Source organism: Paroedura picta, chromosome 6 (assembly GCF_049243985.1).
Source record: "Paroedura picta isolate Pp20150507F chromosome 6, Ppicta_v3.0, whole genome shotgun sequence".
Lineage (NCBI taxonomy): Eukaryota > Metazoa > Chordata > Lepidosauria > Squamata > Gekkonidae > Paroedura > Paroedura picta.
Window position 1 is genome coordinate 33,939,186 of NC_135374.1, and position 16,746 is coordinate 33,955,931.

The 16,746-nt window shown below is 41.0% G+C and overlaps 1 protein-coding gene across 20 annotated transcripts in view; it reads right to left on the reverse strand.

Annotated features, from left to right (window-relative positions):
• The window catches only part of ABI3BP (ABI family member 3 binding protein), a 165,553-nt gene that overhangs the window by 123,635 nt on the left and 25,172 nt on the right, over positions 1–16,746 (reverse strand). The gene's annotated exons all lie outside the window — the stretch shown is intronic.

Below are 16,746 nucleotides of genomic sequence, written 5' to 3' on the forward strand. Positions count from 1 at the left end.
TGGCTATTTGTAAAGAAACCACCATGCCTACTTCTCATTTTTGTATATTAGACCATATTTCATGGCTTACAGTGGCACTCTGAGAAGGATATCATTCTGTACAAAGCAGAGCAGAAATAGGAATATTACTGCTTTTCCAGCAGGTGTTGTATAGAGTTTTTTAAAGTGGAAGTCCTTTAAAATATTATTTTCTTATTATGAACACTTGAAAGATCACTCTGTTTGCCAACTAATGTTAACTATACGTGGGACGATGGCCTTACTTTTGTTTGTTGCTTTCTTAGGAACTAACTGTGATGCTCAAGATTCTGAAATGAACTGTAAGCCATAAAAATACCAACTTGGAGAACATATGCAAGTCAAAGACTGCCCATTACTCTTTAGGCACCTTGCTGTGTATCCTTATCACAGAAATTACTGGGCATATTAATTCAACACTTTTCATAACAGCTGCATGTTCCAAATAACAGTAAATAAAAACAGCCAATTGCAATAGAGCTGTAAATTTACTAGTGAAACTGAGCATGAGCTAGCAGCAGGAGGCTGTATTCTCAGTACTGCAACAGAGGCTTTGTAGGATCAAGTTTTCACTGAGAAATTTGGTTGCTGTTACACTATTAGATTTATTTATCATTCTGATGCATTCCCTGATGCAGAGCCAACATCCTAACTCCCAGTAACATTACCCAAGCTTGGCTTGTTTTTGCATAAACATTCACACTAATTAAACAATATTGTCACATATGCTGCTCAAGTAATTGGAGCATGCCTGTTCTTACCAAGTGACAGGTAGTTAATTTTTCTTCCAGACAATGGTGTTGTTAAGAAACAAGCACAATTCAATCAGTCTCTAAGTGTTGCTTGTTCCAAAGCACGAAAGTCAGAGAGTAAGTTTATTTAGGCTCTGAATATGAGCCAACAGGCACTCATTAATTCCTCATTTCACTTTGTAATGCATTGCATGAGCATAATAAATGTACAAGCATAGGACCAGCAAAGACTAGTGGGGGTATCTCATTTTCTCTTCATGAAATATTTTCTCTTCCCCTTCGCTGAAAGCTGCCATCCTTTCTACATTTTCCCGCTAACTTCTCACCAAGCAGCCAACATAAATGTATTTGCCTCCCATTTCCAGGGTTCTCCCTTCCAGCTCTCTCTACATAGAAAAACAGTGGCCCAGTTGTGTGGTCCCAGCTGCTGGGCCAGACCCACACTCATGGTACAGAAACTGGAAGGACTTGCAGGGGGCACCTCACTTTCTCCTATATCTGCCTCCTAACCCTATTTCCCTTTCCCCTCCTCTCCTGTTTCTTTGCATCACTCTCTCCTTGCCTACTAACTCACCCACTCGCCAACCTATCTTTTAGCTGCCTCCCATATTCAGCTCTATTTATTATTTACTTCATTTATACCTCATCTTTCTCCCCAGTAGAGACCAAAGCAGCCTACACCATTCTTCTATACTTTGAATTCTCACACAAACTTTGTGAGGTAGGTTAGGCTGGAAATATGTGACTAGCCTGAGGTCACCTCATGAGCTTCCATGGCAGACTGGGGATTTGAACCTGGCACTACAGATCCTAGTCTGAAGCTCTGATTGTTACACCAAATTGGCTTTCATACGGTGGTTGCCATGCAAAATGAAGAGCCATGCATGATGAATGGTAGTAAGTGACCTGGTAGTTGTTGCTGGCCCTGGTCCTGAGGAGTCCCAAAACAGCTTTGGAAAGGCCCCTCCCCATCCCTTTGATTGACAGTTTTATTAGATCCCACAATGTATTTTTTAATTTCAGATTTTTCTGTAAATCTACAGCATTTTTTACATTTGTAGAAAGATCTGTTTTCTCCAATCTCCACATTTATGTTTCCTCAGATTTGTCCACGTTGAGAATCAGAATATACAAGATGCACAGTGGGTGAGGGAGTCTCTTTCTTCGTTCCCAATACTGCTGCTGCTGCTGAGCCTAGAGAAACTCCCAGACTCTGCCATCAACAGGGCTGACCCTGAGGGGCTACCAGACTCCTCCAGGATTCAAAAGGTAAATTTATTGTCTGTGCATACATACTTTAAAACAGGGGTAATCAACCTGTTCATGGACTACAATTCCCATGAGCCCCTGCCAGCATTTTCTGGCAGGGGCTCATGGGAATTGTAGTCCATGAACATCTGGAAGACCAAAAGTTGACTACCCCTGCTTTAAAACATGCAGATATGCCGCATTATGTGCTCAAGAACAGTCTAACAAAAATTCATTACAGTTTATTAACATGTAACAATGTAGTTAAGAAAGAGATGGAGAGAAAAGCACATATTACGATATGGATAAAAGGAATTTAACTGGATAAAAGGAATTTAACTGGATTTCCAATTCCCACATTGGTTTAAATGAATTTATAGAAATAACAGACTTAGACTGAAGTAAATCTGATTAGGACTGCATTGTAAGTAGAACAAGACAATAACAAAAGACTTAATGTAAGTTTAATGTAAGGAAAAAGCTATCGCTCGTCACAGTTTGGGAATAAAATCTTTATATATGTATAGAGCATTTGGCTGTGAAACATCTGCAAGTTTCTCATAGAAAAAATCTTTCCAAATCTACTTTGATTTGGATGCCAGTTTGTCAATAGTAGAGGTGGTCTGTCTGAAAGATGCTGACAGAATCCTGGAGAATGTGAAGGATGCCATTTGAAGTTTCGATACCTGTCCCTAATTGCTGGTGAAATCTTGCAAGGAGATAAATCAGGTCACCAGTACTGCAACCTGTGAATATCTTATTGGATTATATGATCTTTCATAAAGCCTTGGAAAAGACTGTGATCTGATTATTGTGGGAAAAGGCCTTCATTGGCTTGCAAATTATAGCCCAGTTCCCAATTTAGAGAAGATTATGAAATGAGTTGTGGCAGAGCAACTCCAGAGGCATCTGGATAACACATTTCCCCTTGATTCTTTTCAGTCTGGTTATAGGCCAACTTTGGTAGAGAGATTGATTTGGATTATTTGCATTTACAGTTGGATAAGGGTAATGTGTTCTTGTTGCTACCACTGGAACTTTTCACACCATTTTATTGCATGTGGAGACAGATGTGGTACTGGTAGGACAGTGAAGTGGTTTGAATCTTTTGAGTCAAATCACAACCAAAAGCTAGTTGTAGGTGAGGGGGAATCAGAACCACAGGGATTCGCACAGGAAGTGTCACAGTGGCTGGTACCTATTTGCCGATCTAGTTCTGCTGATGAGATTTTCAGTGCAATCCTAAAAATACTGTTGACTCAGAAGTAAGTCTAATTGGACAGAACGCGTGTTTAGGATTGCATCCTTTGTGTACTGCAGCTGATGGGAAATTGATTAAGGGAAACTCACATATCTACATTCTTGATTACAGCTGAGCGATAGAGGGGCAGAAAAACTTCCCATTATCTAAAGTATTCTTGCTTTCAAAGGTAAAAGTCAGGACTAAAAAGATCACCCCCACCCCCGGAAGCCTGAATCAGATCACAGATCAACTCAGTATCCCTTATCTTCAATGATACTATAAAAATAACATCACACCCTTGCTAAGTCTGTGGATTTGGCCGACACAGATGCAGGTTCTGTGAAACCGCTCTTTATCGAACCCCAACCCCAACAAGAAATACCAAACAGCAAACAACATAGGCCCTCAAACTTATATAGAACCCAGGCATCCTGCCAAGTAACCCTTTTGGCGCTTAATGGAGCCTAACAATTGAGTCTTAACATAGCCTGTGATTGGCTGCTTTCCAATCCTTCATTTGCATATGACTTGAAACCAGTATCAGTGCCCTCATATATAACAACCTCTAGCTAATTCCTTTACTCTTTCCATCTCTCTGTTCTTCATTAGGCCATGGTGTATTGATTTGAGAGAAGTGGCCTCTAATCTGGTTTTGATTCTCCACCCCTCCACATGCAGCTAGCTGTTTGACCTTGGGTCTGTCACAGTCCTGTTACAGCAGTTGTCATAGAGCAATTCCGTCACAGCTTTCTCAGCCCCACCTACCTCACAAGGTGTCTGTTGTGCGGAGAGGAAGGGAAGATGATTTGAGATTCCTTTGGATAGTAAACAGTGGCATATAAAAGTCAACTATTCTTCTTCAATGAGAAACTCTCATTTCCCCCCACTCTGCACCAGAGTATAACTAGACAACAGGAAACACAGCAAAAACACGTGTCCAGCACTGCCTGAACAAAACCACACCAAGAATCATTTACTGACTCCACTTTCAGGTACTACCCACCTAGTGGCAGCTGGACATTGGGTTCTCTTGTCCTGTGTGATTTTCTGACCAGTCAACAACTCCACAAGTTTCCACTGACCAAGCCTATCAATCTTTCCTTTTAAAAATATGCCTTGCCCCCACTTTCAGTATTTTTCATGGGACATCCATTACTTTATTGAGGTCTCAAACACCACTAAGATTAGGGGGACATTGCCTGTTTTGCCTAATGGAGCATATGCTTTTATGCTACTGTAACTGCAAGTCTAGGCTACTGAACATAAGCATGCCTTTGAAGACAACTCAGAAATTTCAATTAGTTACAGAACTCAGCTGCCTGGATGCTGATTGGAGCTGGACCTGTAGGAACAGGAGGGCCAACAGAGGTGATGTCTCACCAAACTTCTTTCGTGCCACATCAATAAACTGTTCCTTTTACTCACCCCAGCTGGTGACCTGGCACCTGATTTCAAGACTGAGTTCAGCCGCAGGAATATCTACAGGAATATCTTGGGTCATCCTAGGCTCCTCCGTAGGGAAATAAACACAGAAACCAATAAGGACCAATAAGATTCCTTGAAAAGTCAGGATAGAGAATGCCTACACCTTTCTCCATCAAAACTGAGCAGCTGTTGCAGACCAGCAGTTTCTGTTGTGTGGCAAAAACCTTAAGACAAGGTTTTGTGTTCCCAAAAGAAGCAAAATTGTATTGGAGTACAGCTAGGAAGAAACTAAAGATGGCTGAAGTAGAAAAATGGAAAGAGAAAAGCTAAGGCAAGAAGGGGGAAAATAAAATTATTCTGTAGTAAGGCCAATAAAGAAGAAAATACCAAGAAAGAAGGGGGATCACGTTGTGTTGGAGTGCAGGGTTGCTGGTGTGAAGTTGGAAGGAGACCTAGGACACTCTGTGTGGGAGAGCTAATGATGTAATCACTTGGGGATCATTTGGGCATGAAATTGGGGTCACTGTGGGTAGGCAGGTAGTTGTGAGTTCCTGCCTTGTGCAGGAACTGCAGATCCCTTACATCTCTAGATGACCATGCAGATCCCTTACATCTCTATGATTCTAATGATGTCACTGGCAACAGGTTGCATGTGGGATGGGATGCTGATGGTCACTCCTCCCATTCCCCTCCATTTTTCTTCTGTCACCCAGTTAATCAGCAATGGGAAGGGCCTGCTGGGGAAAAGCCCCCAGCGTAGACCCTTACTGGAGAGGGGACAAAGCAAAAGAAAGTGAAAGAAAAGAACAGTGTTCCAAAATGGTACACGTCAACACATGATTCGGGAGTAAATGTCTCTTCTTTGTGAGTTCCTTTGCTGGCCTGATTGAAGCAACCTTGCAGAGGGAAACCCTGCTTGCAGGATCCCTGTTTTAAGAGACTTAGACTATCTTAGAGGTTCTCATTGTGTAGATGGCAGTCTGTGTTCTGCTTGTGAGAAATCTGCCTGGATTTCATTGGGCTGGTTTTTGAAGAAGAGTCAAGTCCCTAAGTAATTGCCTGTGGGCATCCAATTTGTGACAGTTCAAACTATGTGTGGGTTCTGACATCCTTTTAAATGAAAGGCATTGTTTTAACAGACATCTGAGCAAACTGATTCCACATTTTAAAAACTCATCTGGTTTTGGTCTGTTGGAATATACAAGATCTGTGGTCTGCATGAATCAGTGGCATTAGAAGAATGTCCTTCAGGGAGCATCAGAGGAGATATATAGCTAGCATATATTTAGATTAGGAACTTCCTGATGTTTTTTCAAATACACTTCTTTTGTGTCCTGATTGATTCAATTGGCGACTGCTCTTTTGAACATATTTCTCCCCTGCTTGCCTCTAGAACAGGACAAGCTGAATGAATGCAGAACATTCAGATAGTTAGGAATCTCTTTCTCCTCTTTCATACAAAGTTTGTTTCTCTCCTTAATAAAATTGCTTTATTCTTTTAAGCAGCTTGGTGCTCTGCTTTGCATATTTAAACTCTGCAAAGCAGGGTTTTGGGCCCAGCATAAGCATTCAGGTTGCAAAAAAAAAATGGAGATCAATAGTTTATGATAGGCAAAGTATAAGAAGAAACAGAAAATGACAGTTTTCTGTGACAATCAGCATGACTACCTACTGGATAGGCTTACTGACGGCAACTACCTGATCTGGAAGGAGAGAATGAAGAGCCACTTGCTAGAGACAGTACAGTGGCCTTCCATTAGAGACCCATGACCAGCAGGCAAGATGAAGGCCTTGGAATTCTGATAACAAGAAGGCTAGAGGAGCCCCAATTAAAGATTTGACTGGCAGAGAAGTTTTGAGAGTTGATTACAACTGGGAAAGTACAGGAGAATATGTATGCTTTAGAAGCATGTATGGAATATGCAAACCTGACTAAATGTTGCAATCATAAGAAATGTTCCTGGTTGTGGCATACATATATTGAACACAGAGAACATAATGAACATATCTTGAACAATAGAACATAATGCTATTGCCCAACTTGAGAGCCAAAACCTGAAATGAGGTATACAGATAACCACGTATAATATTGAAGGAGTTTTTACGTAGTGCATTTAAGCTAAAGAGACAAAATCTTGCTTCATTAACAGCCATGAGGCAAGCCAGACACAGCAACCTTCAGAGCTAATTTAGTTATGTACGTGGCCCATTATAAACAAGAGAGCTCTAGTGGGGGACTCCACAAATATATTCCAAGTTTTCCTGATGATTTCTCAAAGTATGCAGTCACTTACTTAATCAAGGAGAAAGCAAAGTACTGAGGAAGCTTCAGGCATATGTTACAATGGTAAACAAGAGGTTGCAGAGAAAACTATTGGCCATTCATGCAGACAATGGAGGAGATATGTGGGACATGAGATGAAAGACTACTTGGCTAAAGAAAGAACACCCCATACACTCCAGAACATAATGGCATAGCAGAAAGAAAGTATCGCTCCCTGAGACCCATTATGCACGGGGGTTTTAGCGCACATTCGGGGTGGAATGGCGGCGACTAAAATCAAGGATAACGCACGGAGCCGGCTGCAACCGGCTGCAGCTTCGGTGCATGCCACCGAAAAAGCCGCGTCAGTGAAACGCGGAAGAAAGCGCAGCTTCCGGGTGAGCGGGGCGCAACCAGAAGCGGCGCCCGGATCGGCGCGTGCATAATCAGTTACTCTGGGTTTTGCCGCCGTCGCGCCCCGCCCCGTGTATAACCGGTATGCGTCGCGTCTTCCCCCTCCGTGTTTTCCATGTGACCCGAAATCGCCGTTTTGGCGGCCGTGCATAATGGGCCTGACTGAGACATGCAGATGCATGTTCCTAGAAGAACAGTGACCTGAAAAATATGTGGGAGAAGCGATTAACAGTGCTACTTACAGAATAGTTTGCCCACAAAAGGTGCCAAAAGAACACTGTATGAACTTATGGTATGGATACAAACCAAGCATGAATCATTTGAAGGTGTTTAGGTCAAAAACCTATGCATATGTTCCCAAGGAGAAACAAAACAAAATGGACATGAGAACTGTCACATGACAACATTAAAAGGTCAGCACAATGCCAACTCATGTTATATGGCTCTGGTGTGTCAACATTGCATATGAAACAGCTGGGGGACTAATTTTGAAAAGATGCTAGGGTCATGCATGGGTACTTCTTGTCCATCAGGCCTTAGAATACTCATATTTATATTTGCTGTGCCTGCTTTGATTGCCTCTGCACCTGAATGTGAAAGAAGCTGATTATCCACAGGAGAAAAAACTATTATTGCCAAAACAGATTGCTATGGAAATATGCAAACTATTTTGTTGTGTACCATTCAAATCTTTATTGAGGTCAATGGCAATCTTCCCACTAACTTAAGCAGAGCTAGCCTTTATTCACTGGGAAGCATTTACTGGGGAAGATTGTCTTCCCTGTTTCCAAAAATCAGAAATGACTGGAGCTTTCAAGTACAGACAGAACAACAAAAAGGGACATCTGCATTGTTAGTGATAAACCAGCCCATCTGTACAATTCCTATGAGAGCTGCTGAAATGAGCATGGTTAGAGAGGCAGCCTGTGAAACATGATAGGGGTGAAGATTTTGGTACTCTTTGCTCTTTGTATTTCTCTTGTTTTGACCTTTTGGAATACTTACTGCACAGCTGAGGATAAATAAAATTAACAACTTATGCCAGTTGAAGATACTATGTGGTTAAATTGAGTAAGCATTTGTCTGCTGTTTGAGATTCTGTTTGTTGGGAATCTGAATACACCTTGAATAGCTGGAAAATGGAACCAAACATGCATATTCAAAACTTAATTCCACATTTCAAGTTAATACTGTGCCAAGTTTACCAATCCAAGTGTCAATGTGTGAAGGAAAATACTGATGTTTCTATATAACACTGAAATATCATTCTGTGATTAAAAACAGACTCAGTTCTGTTTAAAGGAAGAACAGCTGAATCAGAGATGATAGGGGGGAAATGATTCACTTTGAGCAACAGGTAGTGGCTCATGATCACAAATAATGCCCACTGACTGCCAGAGGACGAAAGTTTGAGGAATTCCACTAGGGACAGCTGCCTGATGGTTCAAGCACCCGCAGATGGAAGAAATGCCATTGGAACTCAAAACTGTAACGTGGTATGTGAGGAGGGAACATGAGGCCTAGGGATCTACTGCCCGCTCTGAAAAGTTAAATATACATTTTGGCTACTTTTATGGTAATACTTAACTTTGAATATAATTCCCCATTGGGATTATTTTGGCCTTGTATTTAAATAGATGTTCACAACTGCTGCAGGCTTAATTGCTATAATTAGAAGACCAGAGCTGCTAGCTAGACATAGATGATAAATAGTTATCTAATTACGGATACCCAGAGGTTGATTTATGTCCTTTTGTTTTATATGTAATTTAAAAACTGAGTCCCCTCTACCTCAAAAAATCTGGATTTCATTGGTATAAATTACTTACTCTGGAGCCTCAGTATACCTTACTCCAACAATAAATCTTTTGCTCTTAGCTTGGACAATTTTAAAATAATAATACAAACTGAACATGTTACGCACAACTTTGTTTTATTTTTTATTTTTATTATTTTATTTTTTTAAATATATATTCTACCCTTGCCTGGAAGTATTTCTCTGATCCATTGTTGGTAGTTTGATAATGGGATAAAGAGCTTAGAAAAAATCCTTTATTGTTTCCTAATACCAGCGGTCAAAACCTCTTCTGATCTGAATGTTTACTAAACATCAAAACAACAGGGAGCAGGAACTTCAAAGCAACAGGAATACTTTAACTGTTCCTCTCTGTGTGACTAGAGTCAGTTACAAAGTAGTCTTGTCAGTTTCAAGAGGATCCCTTTTTTTGCTGGGATTTTGGGTTCCCTTCCCAATTTCTTTCAAACAGAGTTTGCAAACAGAACAATACCACCTGTTTGCAGAGTGATCCTTTTTGTGCTAGACATCAGTCCTGTTGACCGAGCATTGTCACCATGGCATTGGATTCTGCTGGGCATTCTTTGACTGCACCAGTTCTACTGGGCTTCCAAAAATGCCCCCCCCCCCAGACATAGCAGCCAAGAATGTTTGAGGGGGACTTTGGCTCTTTAAAGCTTATACTCTGAAGCTCTTTGTTGGTCTCTAAGGGGTTACCGGACTTGACTCTCACTAAACTAGTTTGCTTTGCTTGGGACAGATTTATTCTATTTCTTCTTCCACCAAGTTGATAAAGTGGTGCATTTTGAGTCTGGAATGTGTCTATCTACACAACATATGGGGTGGGGTCAACAGGACTACTTGGCAGTAATGGGTTTAAAGGTCTCAGTTTGTACAGTTTGTACAGTTCTGCTCCGTTTAGATTTAAATCCATTTACTATGAAAACATGACAACTGACATTTGGAATGCAAATGGCTTAACTCACTTCAGATTTGTGAAGTACCAGAGACTTTGGGCAGTGGGGATCCATCCAATATTCAGGACCCCTACCCCCTTTACTGGTAAGTTAGAGCTACTGGAAATTATAGGATTACAGCAGACAAACAGGTTCAGGTGTTCAGAAAACATTTACCTAGGAGTAAGCAATGTTGAATAGAGTAGGATTCCAAGTAGAACTGTTTAGGATTGCTCTCAAAAGTGCACTTGGATGTTGTAAAGACAAAAGTGGAAATTCAGCATTGTGATTTTGTCCCAGAAGATTTGATCTGCACACCCTGAATGGTGACAGCGAAATTGAAGTCACTACTTGGAATGTGTCACATTGGAATTTTCTCTCTGCTCTACCTTCAGTAGGTACATCCTAGCTCTCATGCTCTATCCCCCACCCAAGCTACAGACTACTTCACAGGTCAAGCTCTATATTACAAGCTAAAGTTTTGTTAATAGGCCGCGTCAGTTGTGTTGCTCCTGAATCCAGGGCTTCTTTCATTTGGTGGGTAGAAACAGTCCTTGGACTCTGAAATCCATGGTCCCTATTTCCAGAGTAAAATTTGCTTAGCATCGTGTAGCTGTACCTTGCAGTGGAGGAGGGTGAAGGTGGCAGCGGGGAGAACCCCCTGATCTTGAACTCAAAGCTGCAGCCTGTCTCCGGGTTTTGCACCAGAAAGTCAGTTAGGAAGCCCAAATCTCCTTGTCTTAGAGCATCATTCCATTCCCTATTGGTGGATCTCAGTGGGGCAGGAAAAGGCTGCCTCCGCTTCATACAATGAGTGAAGCACAAGGAAGACAAACTAGCACTCTAGAAGAGGTGTTTGCATAGGGAAAGTGGTGCTGCTAGTTGGTGCTGCAAAAGTGACCCACACCTCTCTTACTTCCCCTCCCCGGGAGATGCTAGTTTAGGGTCCCCTCCTGAGTTTCTACTGAGAGATTTTTGGGTTTGACCCTAGTATATTGGCAATAAAGATTGGCAAATATATATATTTGGCATCTTTTTTGGGGTGCCATGACTTGGACCCTGAAATCTTAGCCAACTTGGACAACATGTAGAGGAGAGTCAGAAGGAGATTCCTTGCTAGCTTGGTGTCTCTAGCACATTGGGAGAGTGGTGGTGGGGGGGTCTTACCCAATCACAAACCTCACAAACAAAATCAATTTGTTCAGTGCCATAAAGTTTTTGATGGTCCGTGTTTCACAAACTGGGCATGCCATGAACCAAACCATATTTTCCCTGTTTGTGTCTATCCCTAGAAGAAATCTTTGGAGTAATTTTAATATGACTAGCTTTAGATCCAATAAGTAATTCAAACCAATAAATGACATATCATCTGATTTTTTTTTTTTTTGCATTCTCACTGGTAAGCCAGTCATGATCTGTAAAAAGACAGAAGTGAAATATTTGCCTTAAGAATAGTTCATTAGCATGTAGACTCCAGAAAGAATTATATATGGCAGAATGTATGCTTTCCAGAGCAGCAGGTTTTCTACTTGGCAAGCTATACTGGTCACACTGTTAGGATTCAATTAAGAATTGTTTAAATCCTACAAACCTTAGTTTTCTGAATAAAAGAAGTGTTTTATATTCCTTGGCTTCATGAAAGAGTACAGTCCCTTGAGGCATTCCTTGACAAATATTCCATCAGGCTATTCTTTTATATATTTTCATTTTTAAAGCATAGAGAAATATGAAGAACGTTTGATTCCAGTATATTGTCAAGTTTGTCTATAGCCAGAACTTTTGAGAGTTTTTGTAACAGTTGATACTGCAATGAACTGTGTTAAAACAGCACGAGACCTGTCTTGAAAATCCAGTCATTCAGGGAGCCAACAGCAAAAGAAAAGAAACGGGGGAAATGACAAGAAACAAAATCTGATATCCAAGATTGAGTAGCTGTTGCAATTTCAGTTTTCTTGAGAAAAGAATGGTCAGAATCCAACACAAACAATGAATACTGGATGCTCAGGAGACAGTCAGAGTTACAGATGTTATACCAGCTGCCAGTTTACTTCTGGACACAATCTCAAGTGCTGGTTCTTAGCTGTAAAGCATTAAATGGTTGAAGGATTGTTTACTGTCATAGAATCCTGTCCATCAATTAAGATCTGCTTCTTGGTGCTATCCCCCCTCTACAGAAGTGAACTGAGATAAGATTTTTCCAGTGGCACTGCACTTTTTGAGAGGGTTCCCTCACCCTAGAAGTTCTTCTAGAAGTTCAGAAAAATGCCTTTACATCATCATTTTATTGTCTGTAAACAGCCGTGAGCCCACCCGGGAACAGCGGTATATAAATCTAAATAAATAAATAAGATAAAACAGAAGTTTAGTCAGAGTCAAGTTCAGGCCTTTCTTTGAGTTTTCTAGACCTTATTCTCTCAGTTTTATTGACTTGATCTGTTGGATCTGTAGTTATCCATGCACTGATTTCATTGTTATGCTTTTATTAGGGTTTTTATAATGAGTACTGCTGGGGTTGCCATGACTAACCTTGCAACTAGTAGGAAAATGGGTGGGGTAGGAATGTTGAGGAGAATGTAGATTTGGGGTCACATCTCTGAGGGAATTACTAGAAACTTTTTGGGTTTTACTGTAGCGGAGGGGTCCCCAACCTTTTTGAGGCTTTGGAATTCTGACACAGGGTGGTGGTGGGTTTGCAGGAAGGTGGGATTGTGTGAGAATGTGATCCCACCTTCCTGCAAAATAACAAAACAAAAAAAACCCAGTCAACCCTTCGGTGCTGCAAAGCACCACAGAGCTGAGCAGGGCATTTTTCAGTCCCTTCCTGGCCACTATAGCATGGGGAGGAGCTAGGCCCGGTCTGGCTGCCAATGGCAGCTGCGGCAAGAAATTGAATGCTGGAATCGAAAATCAGCATTCCCTTGCTGCTGACTATCAGAGTGGACCATGGCTAGGAGGGGGCCAGGCCTTTGGCAACATCATGCATAAGTGGAGATAAGCCCTGCTGCCATGCAAGTGCCGGCCCAGCCTTTCCTGTCCATGCATAATTGGCCAAAGTGATCATTTGTTTGAAGTAGTCAGGAACTATATCTTCTTTTTATGCTTTTCAAAATATGGTTAACCCTAGGTAAACAGTAAAATGGTGACTATGGTTTGTAGTTATTGCTAATTGCATATCTATATTGGAACTTAAAATATATCATATTCTAGGTCTTATTTTATAAACTACAGTGTGGAAGAACCGAGACATGCAAACACTGAAGATCAATTTCAGGATGTATTTACTGGCATAAAAAGCTCTCCGAAGACTATAAAATAGAACAAAGACCATTTCCACACTGGGAACTTCACTGTCCTAGCTCCTGTGTGAGAGCACTAATCCAGGGCAGATTAGGTTCACCAGGCCAAATGCTCCCCCGTGTGGGAGCAGGAAGAGGCAAGGCAATCTGCCCTGGCTCAACCTCCAGCCTGCAGCCCGGTGTGAAGCCCCCGGTGTGGAAACAATAACTGAATTTAATTTTCCTGTCATACACACACCTTGAAATGTCCCTCTGGATCTTACAGAAAAACTGAAAGAGGAATTAGATAGACAGCACAAGATATTATAAAGTTGAAGAATCCACAGAATTGGTTAATTCTTTGGTCATAGTAGAAAATAAAAACGGCTCTCTGCATCTGTGTTGAGAGCTGAATAAATGTGCTAGAATGGAACATTTTCTAGTACTGACTGGAGACGAGATATTTGGTTAAATGGCAGATGCAACATTTTTCGTCTTTGGATGCATCTGCTGGATTCTGGCTGGTGCCCCAAGAACAAAATAGCAAGCTATTGTATACTTTCAATATCCCATTGGGAAGGTATTGCTTTACTAGATAGCCATTTGGATTGAGTTCTGCTCCTGAAGTCTTTCACAGAACAATGCAACAAATCTTTGAAAGGAACTGCAGGAACTAGAGTTTAAATGGATAACGGTCTGATATGAGGAAGAACACTATCAGAGACTACAGAAAACTCTGGAAAGGGCTTGTGAAGTGGGTTTAAAACTCAAAAGCACAGTAGATTTAGAGATGAGGAAATGTTAACTAGGAGACAGTTAACTGAACAAGGAGTGCACATTTATCCTCAGAGAAATCAAGTTATTACTAACATGCCTCCACCAACAAAGAAGGATTACAAAAATTTATGGGCACAGTGAACTTGGATGGAAAATTTGTCTCAAGTTTAGCTGAGCACACTTCATCTCAGGGCTGTTATTATAAAAATGTCCAGTTGTTGAGCCAGTCATAATAAAGAGTTAGAAAACCTTACAGATACCACTAGTTTTGCTCTTCTATGATGGCAAATACATATTTTTATATATGGCAGGTTAATTTCGGCAGAAGGAGACCACAAATCATTGGTGAATGGTGACCACTGCAAATGAGGCTTAGCAGATACACCTCCTAGATCATAGAAGCTGTTTTTTGAATTACAGCTATATGATTTGCAATTAGACTACAGTCTTAGCAAGCACTTCATAATTGCAGACACATCCAGAGTTTATGATACAACTGAAGTTGATGTGAATTCTGAATCTGGTATAATACAAGTCAATCTGTTTAAAATAACTTTTCCAGTCTCAGACCAGATGTAGTCAATAGTTGGAAAAGCCAGATCTCAGGATGTTCACTTGCAACAAACACTATATACAATTAATTCTGATGGTACCAGATTAGTGGTTCCTAACTCTCTAAAAATAAAGGTGCTAAATCAGGTGCATGAAGGACATTTAGATATGGGGAAATACAAGCAGCATGCTTGGAGAGCTTTACATTGGCCAAACATGAATTCAGACATAGACTTATTCAGAAGTGTACAACATGTCAAAAATTAATAGACTATCAGCAAAAGCAGCTCATGATGTTGATTCCAGAGACAGGTAAGCCATAGTCTAACGTGGGCATTAATTTGTTCTTTTGTGTTATTCAAAACTGATCAAAACTGTTAGTTCTGGATTACTATTCAGATAGTCTTGTTATACAATACTACTGCAAGCCAAGTTATTTTATATCTCAAGACATAGTTTACCTATAATGTACTCAGTTTGATTGCTATGATTTTAAGGAATTTGCGCTACGTTATGATTTCAGGCTAAATACTTCGTCTTAGGTATTCCCTGTGAAAAATAGTCTTAAAGCTGTCAAAAGAATGCAGAAGATTCAAACACAAATCCTTATCTAGCATTGTCCATCATCATCATTATCTCATAAAATTTAGGGATTATTTCCTGAGTAGCTGCAGTCTTTAAAAATGGGGTTCTCTCCTGTCAAATTGTTGTTTGGGAGAGATTGCCTGATTACATGGACACAGACTTTCAGCACAAAGATTTTGTAAATGCATGGAAAGAATACAGAAAGGAAGTCTGTTACAATAGGTGTTCATGTGACCTTAAAGACAGTGTACCTTTATGCAATAGCAAAATACACGAAGAAAAGGCTGCGGTCACTTAGAAGGTAGTCCCTAGATTTTTAGGAGGTGATAACTGATGATTGACAAATCTATAGGAGAAAAAGAAGGGATTTGCAACTGATTCCCAAAGAAGAGATGGAAGGAAAAAGGTGGGATATCGATACATCAGAATACATCAGAATCTGAATCAGGGAAACTTAATCAAGCACATCATACAACAGAAAAAGACTGCAATGTCTGAAAGAAAGCTGAAATGCTTTGAGCTGTACAATCGAAAAGGCTGAGGAAGTGTAGGGTTGTGCACTTCGGTGTCTGAAATAGCCGTTTGCACCCGAAGAAGCCAGTGCTGCGGCACGGGGGGAAGGGAAGGTGCGGGCATTGGCGCACCTGTGTGTGCATGCCTGCCGGTGCACCAATGCCCGCGCCTCCCCTCCCCTCCCCTCCCCTCCCCTCCCTGGCGCACTGCGGCACTGGCTGCTTTGGGCACGAACGGCCGCTTCAGATGCCGAAGCGCCCAACCCTAGTAATAGAAAAGAGTTGATTGATGTGTGATTTTCTTTTGTGGAAGGGAAAGAAGTGATGATACTTTTAATGGGTGGTTTTTAGGATGCTACAGATCTAAAGGATCAGAGCAGATGACCAGTGTCATGACGGAAGCAGCGAGTCAGTTTGTTCCTTCTAATACTCATTTCTAAGTTATATAAATAGTTAATAAAGGTCATCTTATGTTATACTGCATACTGGATACTCTAAGTTCTTCCTAAAGAATGTGACACTATGTTGATGAATATTTGGACATAGCATTGTCGGATTTACTGCCCTGCAATTTGAACTAGTGCTTGCCTTATGCCACATGTGCAGAATTATGTCTGCAGACTTGACACCAATTTAGGAAAAAGATGCACCTAAAATTCAGAATCAGTGAGTCCAGAGACAAAACTTTTCCGGTTCACATTTCTGGACTAACTGCTGAGTGCAAATGTCTCAGACATTCAGGCACAGCTTATAACCAGTTCATCCCAAAACCTCCCACTTCTGCCACTGATCATTTCATTTCCATGCTGTAAGTAAGGTGGTGATCTATAGGGTTCTAAGTGCTGGGTTGGGAAATACTTGGAGATTTGGGGACTGGCTGTTGAAGACAGACCTTGGGGAGGGGAAGGACCTTAGCAAGGTTTACTGCCAT